Here is a 9,963-nt window from a genome sequence, read left to right as displayed (position 1 = left end):
TTTGTATCAGAAATAAGATATTGCAAGTGCTTCATTAACTTTTTGTTATGTTTTCCTTTCATTCAAGATAAGCAGAATGTAAACTCAATTACCTTTTCTTTAAAGTATTGGTCACCACGTTTTTAAGCAGTTGCATTTAAGAAAAAATCTAAATAACGTGCTTGTTTTTTAGGGAAATATATTATTATTTGAATTGCATGCAAATAATATGGATCATATTATTGGTATAGGATCTAGATTACTTACTTACATTCTATCTCATTGGAGAACTCTACCCAAAGAGAGCTAGAAGTCAAACTGCAACAGGATGCTGTAATTGCAAAGGAGATTGTCTTCTTGATTTGAAACATGATGTGCAAAGAGGCAAAGAAACCTATGAAATGCACTTTCATTCTTTACTGTTAGTGCCCTGACATTAGGCTGACTTTAATAGCCTGGGATGATTTCAGCTTATAAATCTTCAAATGGAGGATAAAGTTCAAATAGATAAAATCAAACAGATGTTGGTGGGAGGATTTCTTCGTGACCCATAAAAGTGCTATCATCAAAGAGACGAATCATTTGTTTTGAATTATTACAATGTTATCAAAAGGACTGTAGCAGCCTGTTTGTTAAGAAATTGGATCTGTTTATCTAAAAACAGAGCAAAAGAACCACGCTAAAAGGCCTCTGAGAAAGTGTGGTGAGATTGACGGGTGACACAGCAGGGTAGGTTTTGTAGTTCCAGTGATTGACAGCTGTCCAGTAAACTTTTTTGTGGATAGACAGTAAGGCGGTAAGTATGGATCTGTGAAAAAAAAAACATTAAGTCTCCATTAGCTTTCTTTCTTTAAATTGGAAAAGTGAAATGACAAATCAACCACTTTTACCATTTTTCAATCATATACTTAGATAGTATTTGTATCAGAAAAAAAGTTTATATTTTCAATCTCCAGAAATTAAAACTTACGTGCAAAATAGGAATCATGATTTCTTTGAAGTCAAAATCCAAAACTACAAGTTACACTTAAATAAATAGTTACCTTGAGCTGCTGGAGTGGAAAATGCATACCCGCATTTGAAAGGGGACAGAAATTTATGCACTTTTCAATTTTAAGAGATTTAAAGAAATATACTTTTTGAAAAAATAATTTATGGCAGAGCAGGAACAACATGAATAATTCAAGTCATCATTAAGAATGCTACAGCAGACACCCCAACACCTTATACAAGCCAAATTCATGATGTATCAATAAAAAATGCTGTGAAGTTACATAATAATTAAATACATACTGTAGCCTGCAATATATATTTTCATCATTCAATCACTGCTTTGGTCCTCAAGTCAGTATCTTAATATTGGAACTTAATTGTATAGTCAAATGTATAAATGTAAAGGGATCCATATCAATAAATTAATGCACAACTCATTTATGCTTTGCATTATTCTTAATACATGAACTGAAGACACAGAACAAAAATTTTTTAAAATATTATTTCCTTTCAAAGTTTATATCCAAATATATACAGACATTCACAACCAATGAAACCTAATAACTTTTAGCTAATTGTTTTCATTTGTACAAATTCCAACAATAACAATAACATGCCATAGCAAAACTCCATATAGTGTATAACCTTAAGTTGTAGTCTATTTTAGAGCATTTTAAAGATGTGGTGATGGCATATGTGTAAAATGATTTAAGGAAATGAGGTTAAGCAAAAATACACAGGAGAAAGCTTGTAAGGAAAACAGAATTGTATCTTAAAGCCTTTGACAGTCTTGGTTAGCTGTCAGTAAAATAGTTAAATGTGTTTCTCCGTGTTCAGATTGGAGTGGTGAAAAGTAACAGCCTCTGTGAGAATTTCATTGTTTCTTCTTGAAGGATGGTGAGGAAAACCGTTTAATGATTCTCTAATTGTAAACATTTATGTTCAATGAAATGAATAATTGCAGTGAACGATTTTGTTAAAAAAAGTTCATTTTAAACTATATTTAAAGGTAAGGTGAAAATTATGTATTAGTTAGATATTGGAGACATACTTTTATATAATATACATCATGTCAAACTTATTGCTATGAACTGGTAAATTAGTTAATGAAACCTCTGCTGACCGCTGGAATAGTTAGACAGCTTAAAGCTGACACATATGCAACACTCGTGTTGGAAATGGAAAACTAAAGATTGTGGTTTTCCAGCACCACTCTAATCTAAACTTCCACTGTTAAGCGCTAAGTTACTCAAAGAGAAAAAATGGCCATTGTGTTTCATAAAACGAGTTTAACATTTCGTTACAGAATATGCAGGACTACAAATATTTGTATATCATTATGGAAATACAGTAAAAGAAAATTAAACAACTTTCATCTGAATTAAAAGGATGTTTTTCATGAAATAACAATAAAACTAAATCTATGTAAATTACCTGTATTGGGAATATGAAAAAGTTCAATATCTCTCAATTTTCAACAATTCAGATGACGTCATTTAACCTAGTGTAGGATATAAACATAAAAATTACAAAGCAACCATTCTCGAAACTTGAGAAATGTTTAGCTCAGATTTATTTTAATTATTATTTTTAATGTTTTTGGTAAAATCAAAGATTCTATGATTTTCTACAATCACATTTCAAGCTGTATTCTTGATATAATTTGAAATGTAAGTTGTATTTAAGTTCCTTGATGCAAATACTCTTACCATCACTGAGTGATATCAGTTGGGTCTGGCATTAAGTTGAGTTAATTGTAATCAAATGACAACTCAATATGGAATACCATTATTATTGCAATATAAGCTGAATCATTAGAAACATTTAAGATAAATTGTTCTTCATATCAATGTGTATCTGCACAAAATAAAAGTGATTTGAAAAAAACATGATCGCCAAAAACCTTTCAAAGCTTGTGACTCTGTCATTGACCTCTTGACTTGGGAAGCTATTATGATTCATTGGCAGCAAGGTTTGTTATTATTAATGGATAGTGGAAAGTGCTGCAAGTAGGATTTGAGTGTCAAGCCACAAAGGACCACTGTTATTCATTCTGCTTTATTTTTACACTTTTATTAATGGTGCAGTGTTGTCTTAAAAAGTGATCAATGTTACTTTGTGTCAAGTTTTCAATAATTCAGCTGTGAGTTTTGATGTTTTCCATAAATTAAGTAATCGCACAAATCTCACAAGAGCAGCTCACCCTTTTTTGGAAGTTTTTGTTGCATAAATTTTGAAAATAAAATATCTTTTCTGAAAGCAAATTTCAGTGCCATTCATCAAATGTTCTATTTATCATTGTGTTTACAATTTTGCAATTTGTTATTTTTCCTTCTACGGCTTTGATTACAAAATTACATTTCTTCATGTTTGAACATGAAACAGTTAAATTTGCAAAGAATACTTCATTGTCGAGTCTTTTCTTGTAAAATTTGTTTTAGATGAAGTACAGACTTTCTGACAACTGCAAGGGCACAATGTTCTCAGTAAATTCCACTGGTAATAGTTTCTCATTGCATATATACATTGGAAGACAAAAGGATCAAATTTATAAAGAATTGTAAAATGTTTTGATGATCTGATAAGGATTGATCATTTTCATCCTTTTGTCTTTGTTTACTGGAAAGAACTGTGTCAAACTAAAGTTTAATAAATATTACTCAAATTATTTGGGAAATTCTGTTTGAATCTGTGCAATTGCAAATAACTTCTACTCGGTGAGGCTTGTTGTTGAAAGTGTAGGAATGTTGTTAATGAGATTTGAAAAATAATGATATTCAGGTATCTGTTTATGTAAGGGATAGATTAGATTAGATTACTTACAGTGTGGAAACAGGTCCTTTGGCCCAACAAGTCCACACCGACCCTCCGAAGAGCAATCCACCCAGGCCCATTCCCCTACATTTACCCCTTCACCTAACACCACGGGCAATTTAGCATGGTCAATCCACCTAACCTGCACATTTTTGGACTGTAGGAGGAAACCCACGCAGACATGGGGAGAATGTGCAAACTCCACACAGACAGTTGCCTGAGGTGGGAATTGAACCCAGGTCTCTGGCACGGTGAGGCAGCAGTGCTAACCACTGTGCCACCCAATTTTTTTTTAACAAGCTGGAATATCAATTGTGTTTCAGCATTGTAAAGAATATTATTGTTGTTTGCATAGTTTATGTAGGAGCCTATGTGGATATAGTGGAAAATCGTGCATTAGAATTAATGCTGTCCTGTTACGTCTGTGCACAAGGCATGATTGTCATCTGTGTAAGCCACATAGTGGGAGGATGGGAGTCTTATACCAAATTGCAAGTGATAAATTGTTGTTAAAAATTATGGCTAGAGACTGAGAATGCACTTCACTAGATGTTGATGTGAGCCACGGAACCTTGCAACATTAAAAAAAACTTGATTACATAACATAAAATAACTAAACCATTATATACCAAGCAACAAGAATTTTTGATTCTCATCTAAGTTATCTATGCTATCACATGTCTATGATGGCAATTGGTACAGACATTGTGGACTCATTAAATTTATCACTCACCATCAACTGGGTGTCCTTTAAAAATAAAATGGTTATTCAGAGTAATGTTGCCATTTAATATAATTGGTCTTTACACTCCATTTTCTGTTGATTCTTTTTCTGATCTGTTGAAAATGACAAATGTACTGTATTGTACTTCTGTCTGTTGGATGATTTCAGATTGGTGAATAACTGCATGAGCATAGTTTGCATATTTTGGTAGTTCATAACTAATGAGTTACAAAAGAAAATTAAAGTCAAGGAAAACTAATTGGCTTGATTGCAGTAAATTGTAATCGGTGGCTAGGAATTTCAGTATCAAGTCTCTGCCCCAATCAGCTGCCCTGGAATTCCAGGGGGGTTCCAGGATTGGGATAACTGCTGTAAGTGTAAGGCAATGTAAGGATGCCAAAGAAGCAGAAGGGGACATTGCTAAACATTTTGTCTTGCTTGATTCTCCATGTGGTCTGATGATCCAAATGGATCAATGCCCCAATAGCATTATGCTGGGGCTTTGTCAGGATCCATTGGAGAATGGAAGATCTCTGGGTGGCCAGCAATACTTTGATAATTAAAAGAAGCAGGAATAAGTTATAATACAAACCTCCTCCATTCTACTAACCTCCATTAGCAGGATCTTTGAGCCGGTATCAAGCATCAGCCAATAGACCCTGAAACAATCTGTTGCCCTTTTACACATTTACCATGCCTGCAGCCACACTGCTGTATCAAAGTTTAAACACATCCTAAGGGAATAGCACTCTGTTAGGACTGTGCTTCAGACCATGTAAATGGATCAGGCCAGTAAAATCGGGTAGCATTCTTCCCCTCACTGATATAGTGCACCTCTAATATGCTGTGTCTGTCTGCAATGTGGAGTTGGGTTTTCAAGGATGTTCATTGACTATTTAAAAGTGGCACACAGGATCTAATTCCAGGATTTCTGCTACCATTCCGAGCGCTGGCAACTTTTGATAGTAATTATCTAGGTAGCAAGGCCACATCTTCCATTCCCAGTGGGCTACATTGCAGGTTAGGCAACTCCGCTGTCTGACAATTTTCATTAAGTCAGGCCTGTCTCTTCATGACCCATGGTCTATGACCACTCAGAGGAGTTGTGAATCATAGTTTGGATTTGAAAGGTAATGTTAAAAGATCATACTCATCTCCCCTACGAATCAATCCCCGTGGCCTTTTACTCCCTTCATGCCAACTCTTAAACTCCCACCACTCCTAATAGTTCTTCACATGATCTATGCCAACTCATAGAATCCCTACAGTGTGGAAACAAGCCATTTGGTGCATCCAGTCTACACTGACCCTTTGAACAGCAGCCCACCCAGAACTATACCCCCCCTTCCCTATCCCTGTAACCCTATATTTCCCATGGCTAATCCACTGAGCCTGCACATCCCTGGACACTATGGGCAACTTAGCATAAACAAACCACCTAACCTGCACATTTTTGGGAGGAAACTGGAGCAGCCAGAGGAATTCCGCACAGGCACAGGGAGAATGTGGAAACTCTACAGTCATCCGAGGCTGGAATCGATCTCGGGTCCCTGACACTGTGAGGTAGCATTGCTAATCACTGAACCACTGTGCTGCCCCATCTATGCCCATTGATCCAATATTCTCTATGTATGTAAGTATTAACTGTATAATAATAGTGTTAAGCGTAGAATTGCTGATAAAAAAAACATTCTACTCAAAAATACTCTTTAAAAAATGAGATGCTGTTTCTAAAAAAAAGTATCAATCAGATAAACCATGAAAATATCAAGAAAAGACCTCAAACTCTTTGCATATCTTTATCTTGTCCAAGTAAACATTGAGATTTGACAAAAGTGATTACCAAAGAACAGTTAATTATAACCACTAAAAAATGTCAAACAATGAAATTGAACTATTCAGTACTGATCTGGAGTCTCTGCTGAATATTCATAATGAAGTTATTTAAAAGTTCAGGTGTCTAAACTCTACAGATTTCTAGAATGTTTGAAATGGCATCACTATTTCAACCACATCTGATCTTGTGTTACGCAGCCATTGTGTTGGCATTCCGGACTCATTGAGGGCATGGCATGTTAAGTTCCCACAAGAATGGTCATAAAAAAATCCTCTTGGTAAAAGGTATGGTTCCCAGGAATTGGCTGAATGGTAAAATATAAGTCAATTAGAATTTGCTATGTCAAGGAACAAATGTGCCAAATCTTTATGATCTGCTCACGGCCATGGAGAGAAGTTGATGTTGAATTTGCAAATAGGTGTCTCTATTGTGGGTTCTCAGCTGTAGAAATTGTGACAAATATTTCAATGAAAACAGATTTTTGCTTTGTTTGGAGTCTCTTGAATAAGAGACAATGGACCCCCATTCAACAGTGACAAGTGCAGTCAATTTGTGAATTAGATGGGCATCACTCATTGGACGAACACATTCCATGGGCCATCATCTAATCGAGAGTCAAGAAATCATTACCTTGAAAGGTTGTGTCACTTTCTTTGCAATTATAGAGCAATTTCTCCTTGAACTGCTTCAGCTACTCTGATCTTTGCACATCTTATTTCCTGAGCTGCCTCATGAGAAAATGAATTGAATGGGACTACACCTGATGTTGAGACAATCTTCTATTCATATTTAAGTGATTTCATTATGAAGTAAATGTTATTCAGTTGAGCACATTGTTAAATGAATGAAAAGCTTACATTTATGTACAGCACTACGTCTCATTTACCAAACAGGAGAGGGATGTAATGTATTGAAAACTACATCATACTTTGTGTCAGCTACAATCCACATGTGGACCAACAGAGGGAATCTAGAAGGAGAATAAACGAATTCATGTTTTCACAGCATGTGAAGCAGTTATGCTTCTTACTGAATCATGCTGAGTCCTGCTGTTTCTACACAAAAACTTAACATGTTTTCCTTGCAGTCTCAGCCTCTTGTCTCAGTGATGCTGCCAAAGTGGCAGAACTGCCAGTCTGCTGATTGGGCTGGTAACTTGGTGAACCAGGGCACCATTCTTAATTAGACAGTATCTCTAGCAGCAGCCACTGTTGGAGAGGTTTTGCTGTCCTCCTACGTGTTCTTGAGACACACATTTGTTTCCAAACTCAGACTTCCTCACGACTGGTGAAATCCGTTGTTTTATGATTCTATTGCTGCACTACTGTGCTTAATGACAGCTGTGGACTCTTGCATATTGGACATGGTGTGGATGAGACCATTACTAAACTTTCTGCTGTAGTGTTCGAGAACAGAACTGCTGCTCATACACTGCACCTGTCACAACATTCTGAAGATCTAAGATCCCACAGTTTGTGTTCACTCTGATAGCTTTGATTATTGGCTTCTTGGGCTAGGGCCAGGATGATGAGAGCGCAAGGGTTTTAAGATTCCTTTGGAACAACAAAAAAAGACATTTTAGAACTGGAAAAACTGGCATGACAGACATGTCCAAATATGCCTGTCAAGATTCACATCATCATTTCAAACCTTCTTTTTGTTGCATTACAATTAGGCATTATGAGCTGGGATGGTGGGGTATAGGATTGGGGGAAGGGCCAGTTATGTACTTGCATGTGTGGATCAGGTATCTGTGTGATAATTTTCTCTAGCAAAGACATTCTATAAATGCAAATTATTATTGCTGGTAAATACTAGGAAATGATAAGATATTGGATTTAATTTCACTTCATGTTAAGGGGTAATAACAGAATGTAAATTGATAATATATTTGCAGCTATTAGTTGTTGTTTGTGGGATGTTATTTGAAACCTTTTTCTTATGTGATTCTAAAAAACTTCTGATGTTAGGACACAAGTCCTTTAATAGCCTCTTGTCTGATGATCACACATCCACAATCACACCATACGTATGTACTGGAAAAGACAGTTGCAAACCTTTGTAGTGTTATGCTGTTCATTCTTTCACTGCAGCCCAGACGTCAAGAGCATGAGGAGGGATACTTTTGACCATTACCAACACAGTTTGCACTGTGTATTGTGCTTGTAAAGCTGTGAGCATGGGCATGTTCTACGAACACTGAAAGTATGCTATTGCGGGAGGCCACTTGCGACATTGGTTTGTCACATGATTTGCCAATCTGGATCACTCTGAAACTGTTAGCATCCTCTCAAACATTCCCCAGATGAATATACATTCAGTTGCATCAAGATAACTGATCAGTGTTATTTAACAGGAGTTTTCAGGTGAGGATCTTCTTACTCCCCTCCTTTGCTGGAGACTAAATGAAAACATTTAGTTGAGTGCTACTTGAGAAATATTAAATAGCATTTGGATTTATAAGACAATGCTGCTGGTCTTTAAAAAGCAGGTGGTAGGAGTTGAGAGGTCTATCAAGAGAAAGCTGCTGTCAGTGATAGAGTCTGTAGTGGAGGTTCCTCATGGGCTTCAGCATGACCTGACAAGCAGCAGAGAGGCCAGGCAGCATACACAGGGAGGAGCAGGAACGCTCTCCATAAAGCCTCTATCAGGCTTTTTTAGGTAAATAACTTGCTAGCTTCTACCTCAACCTGAAGAAGAGGGCGATGCAGCTGAATTCACCATGTAGGTGGTCACTGGGGGGGGTTTAAACTAACTCTGCAGGGGCATGGGAACCCAGACTGTAGCTTTAGGGTGCAGGACCTGGAGTGTAGGGAGGTTAGGAACATGGCATCAATTTCAAAGGAGGGTGCCTGAAAACAGGAAAGTGGCTTGAAGTGTGTATACTTCAATGCAAGAAGTATACGAAATAAGGTAGGTGAACTTGCAGTTGTGGGTTGGTACCTGGGACCTCGATGTTGTGGCTATTACGGAGACATGGATAGAACAGGGACAGGAGTGGCTGTTGCAGGTTCCAGGATTTAAATGTTGTAGTAGGGTCAGAGGTGGGGGTAAAAGAGGGGGAGGTGTGGCATTGCTTGTCAAAGATAGTATTACAGCTGTGGAAAGGACGATAGATGAAGACTCGCCATCTGAGGTAGTATGGGCTGAGGTTAGGAATAGGAAAGGTGAGGTCACCCTGTAAGGAGTCTTTTACAGGCCTCCTAATAGTCCTAGAATCATTGAAGAAAGGATTGGGAAGGTGATTCAGGAGATGAGTGACAGTAATAGGGTGGTTGTTATGGGGGACTTTAACTTTCCTGATATTGATTGGGAAAGCTATAGCTCAAATTCGTTAGATGGGTCAGTGTTTGTTCAATGTGTGCAGGAGAGTTTCCTGACACAATATGTAGACAGGCCAACAAGAGGTGAGGCCATACTGGATTTGGTTCTGGGTAACGAACCAGGCCAGGTGTTAGAATTAGAGGTAGGTGAGCACTTTGGGGATAGTGACCATAATTCGGTGATTTTTACACTCGTGATGGAGAGGGATAAGTGTGTACTACAAGGCAAGAGTTATAGCTGGGGTCAGGGAAATTATGATGCGGTGAGGCATGACTTAGGATATGTGGCTTGG

General features: G+C 37.2%; 1 long non-coding RNA gene across 1 annotated transcript in view; it reads right to left on the bottom strand.

The window, feature by feature from the left end:
- Nucleotides 1-413: 413 nt before the first annotated feature.
- LOC122555864 overlaps nt 414-9,963 on the bottom strand; it is a 15,199-nt gene continuing 5,649 nt past the window's right edge. Inside the window, exons 2-3 of the long non-coding RNA XR_006313377.1 lie at nt 2,407-2,473; nt 414-787 (exon numbers count right to left, since the gene is read on the bottom strand). This is a non-coding gene — a long non-coding RNA (uncharacterized LOC122555864). The remainder of the gene's footprint in view (nt 788-2,406; nt 2,474-9,963) is intronic.

Source organism: Chiloscyllium plagiosum, chromosome 1, assembly GCF_004010195.1.
Source record: "Chiloscyllium plagiosum isolate BGI_BamShark_2017 chromosome 1, ASM401019v2, whole genome shotgun sequence".
In the NCBI taxonomy this organism is placed as follows: Eukaryota; Metazoa; Chordata; class Chondrichthyes; order Orectolobiformes; family Hemiscylliidae; genus Chiloscyllium; species Chiloscyllium plagiosum.
Note: the sequence above shows the minus strand (reverse complement) of the source record. Positions and strands in the feature narration are given on the sequence as shown.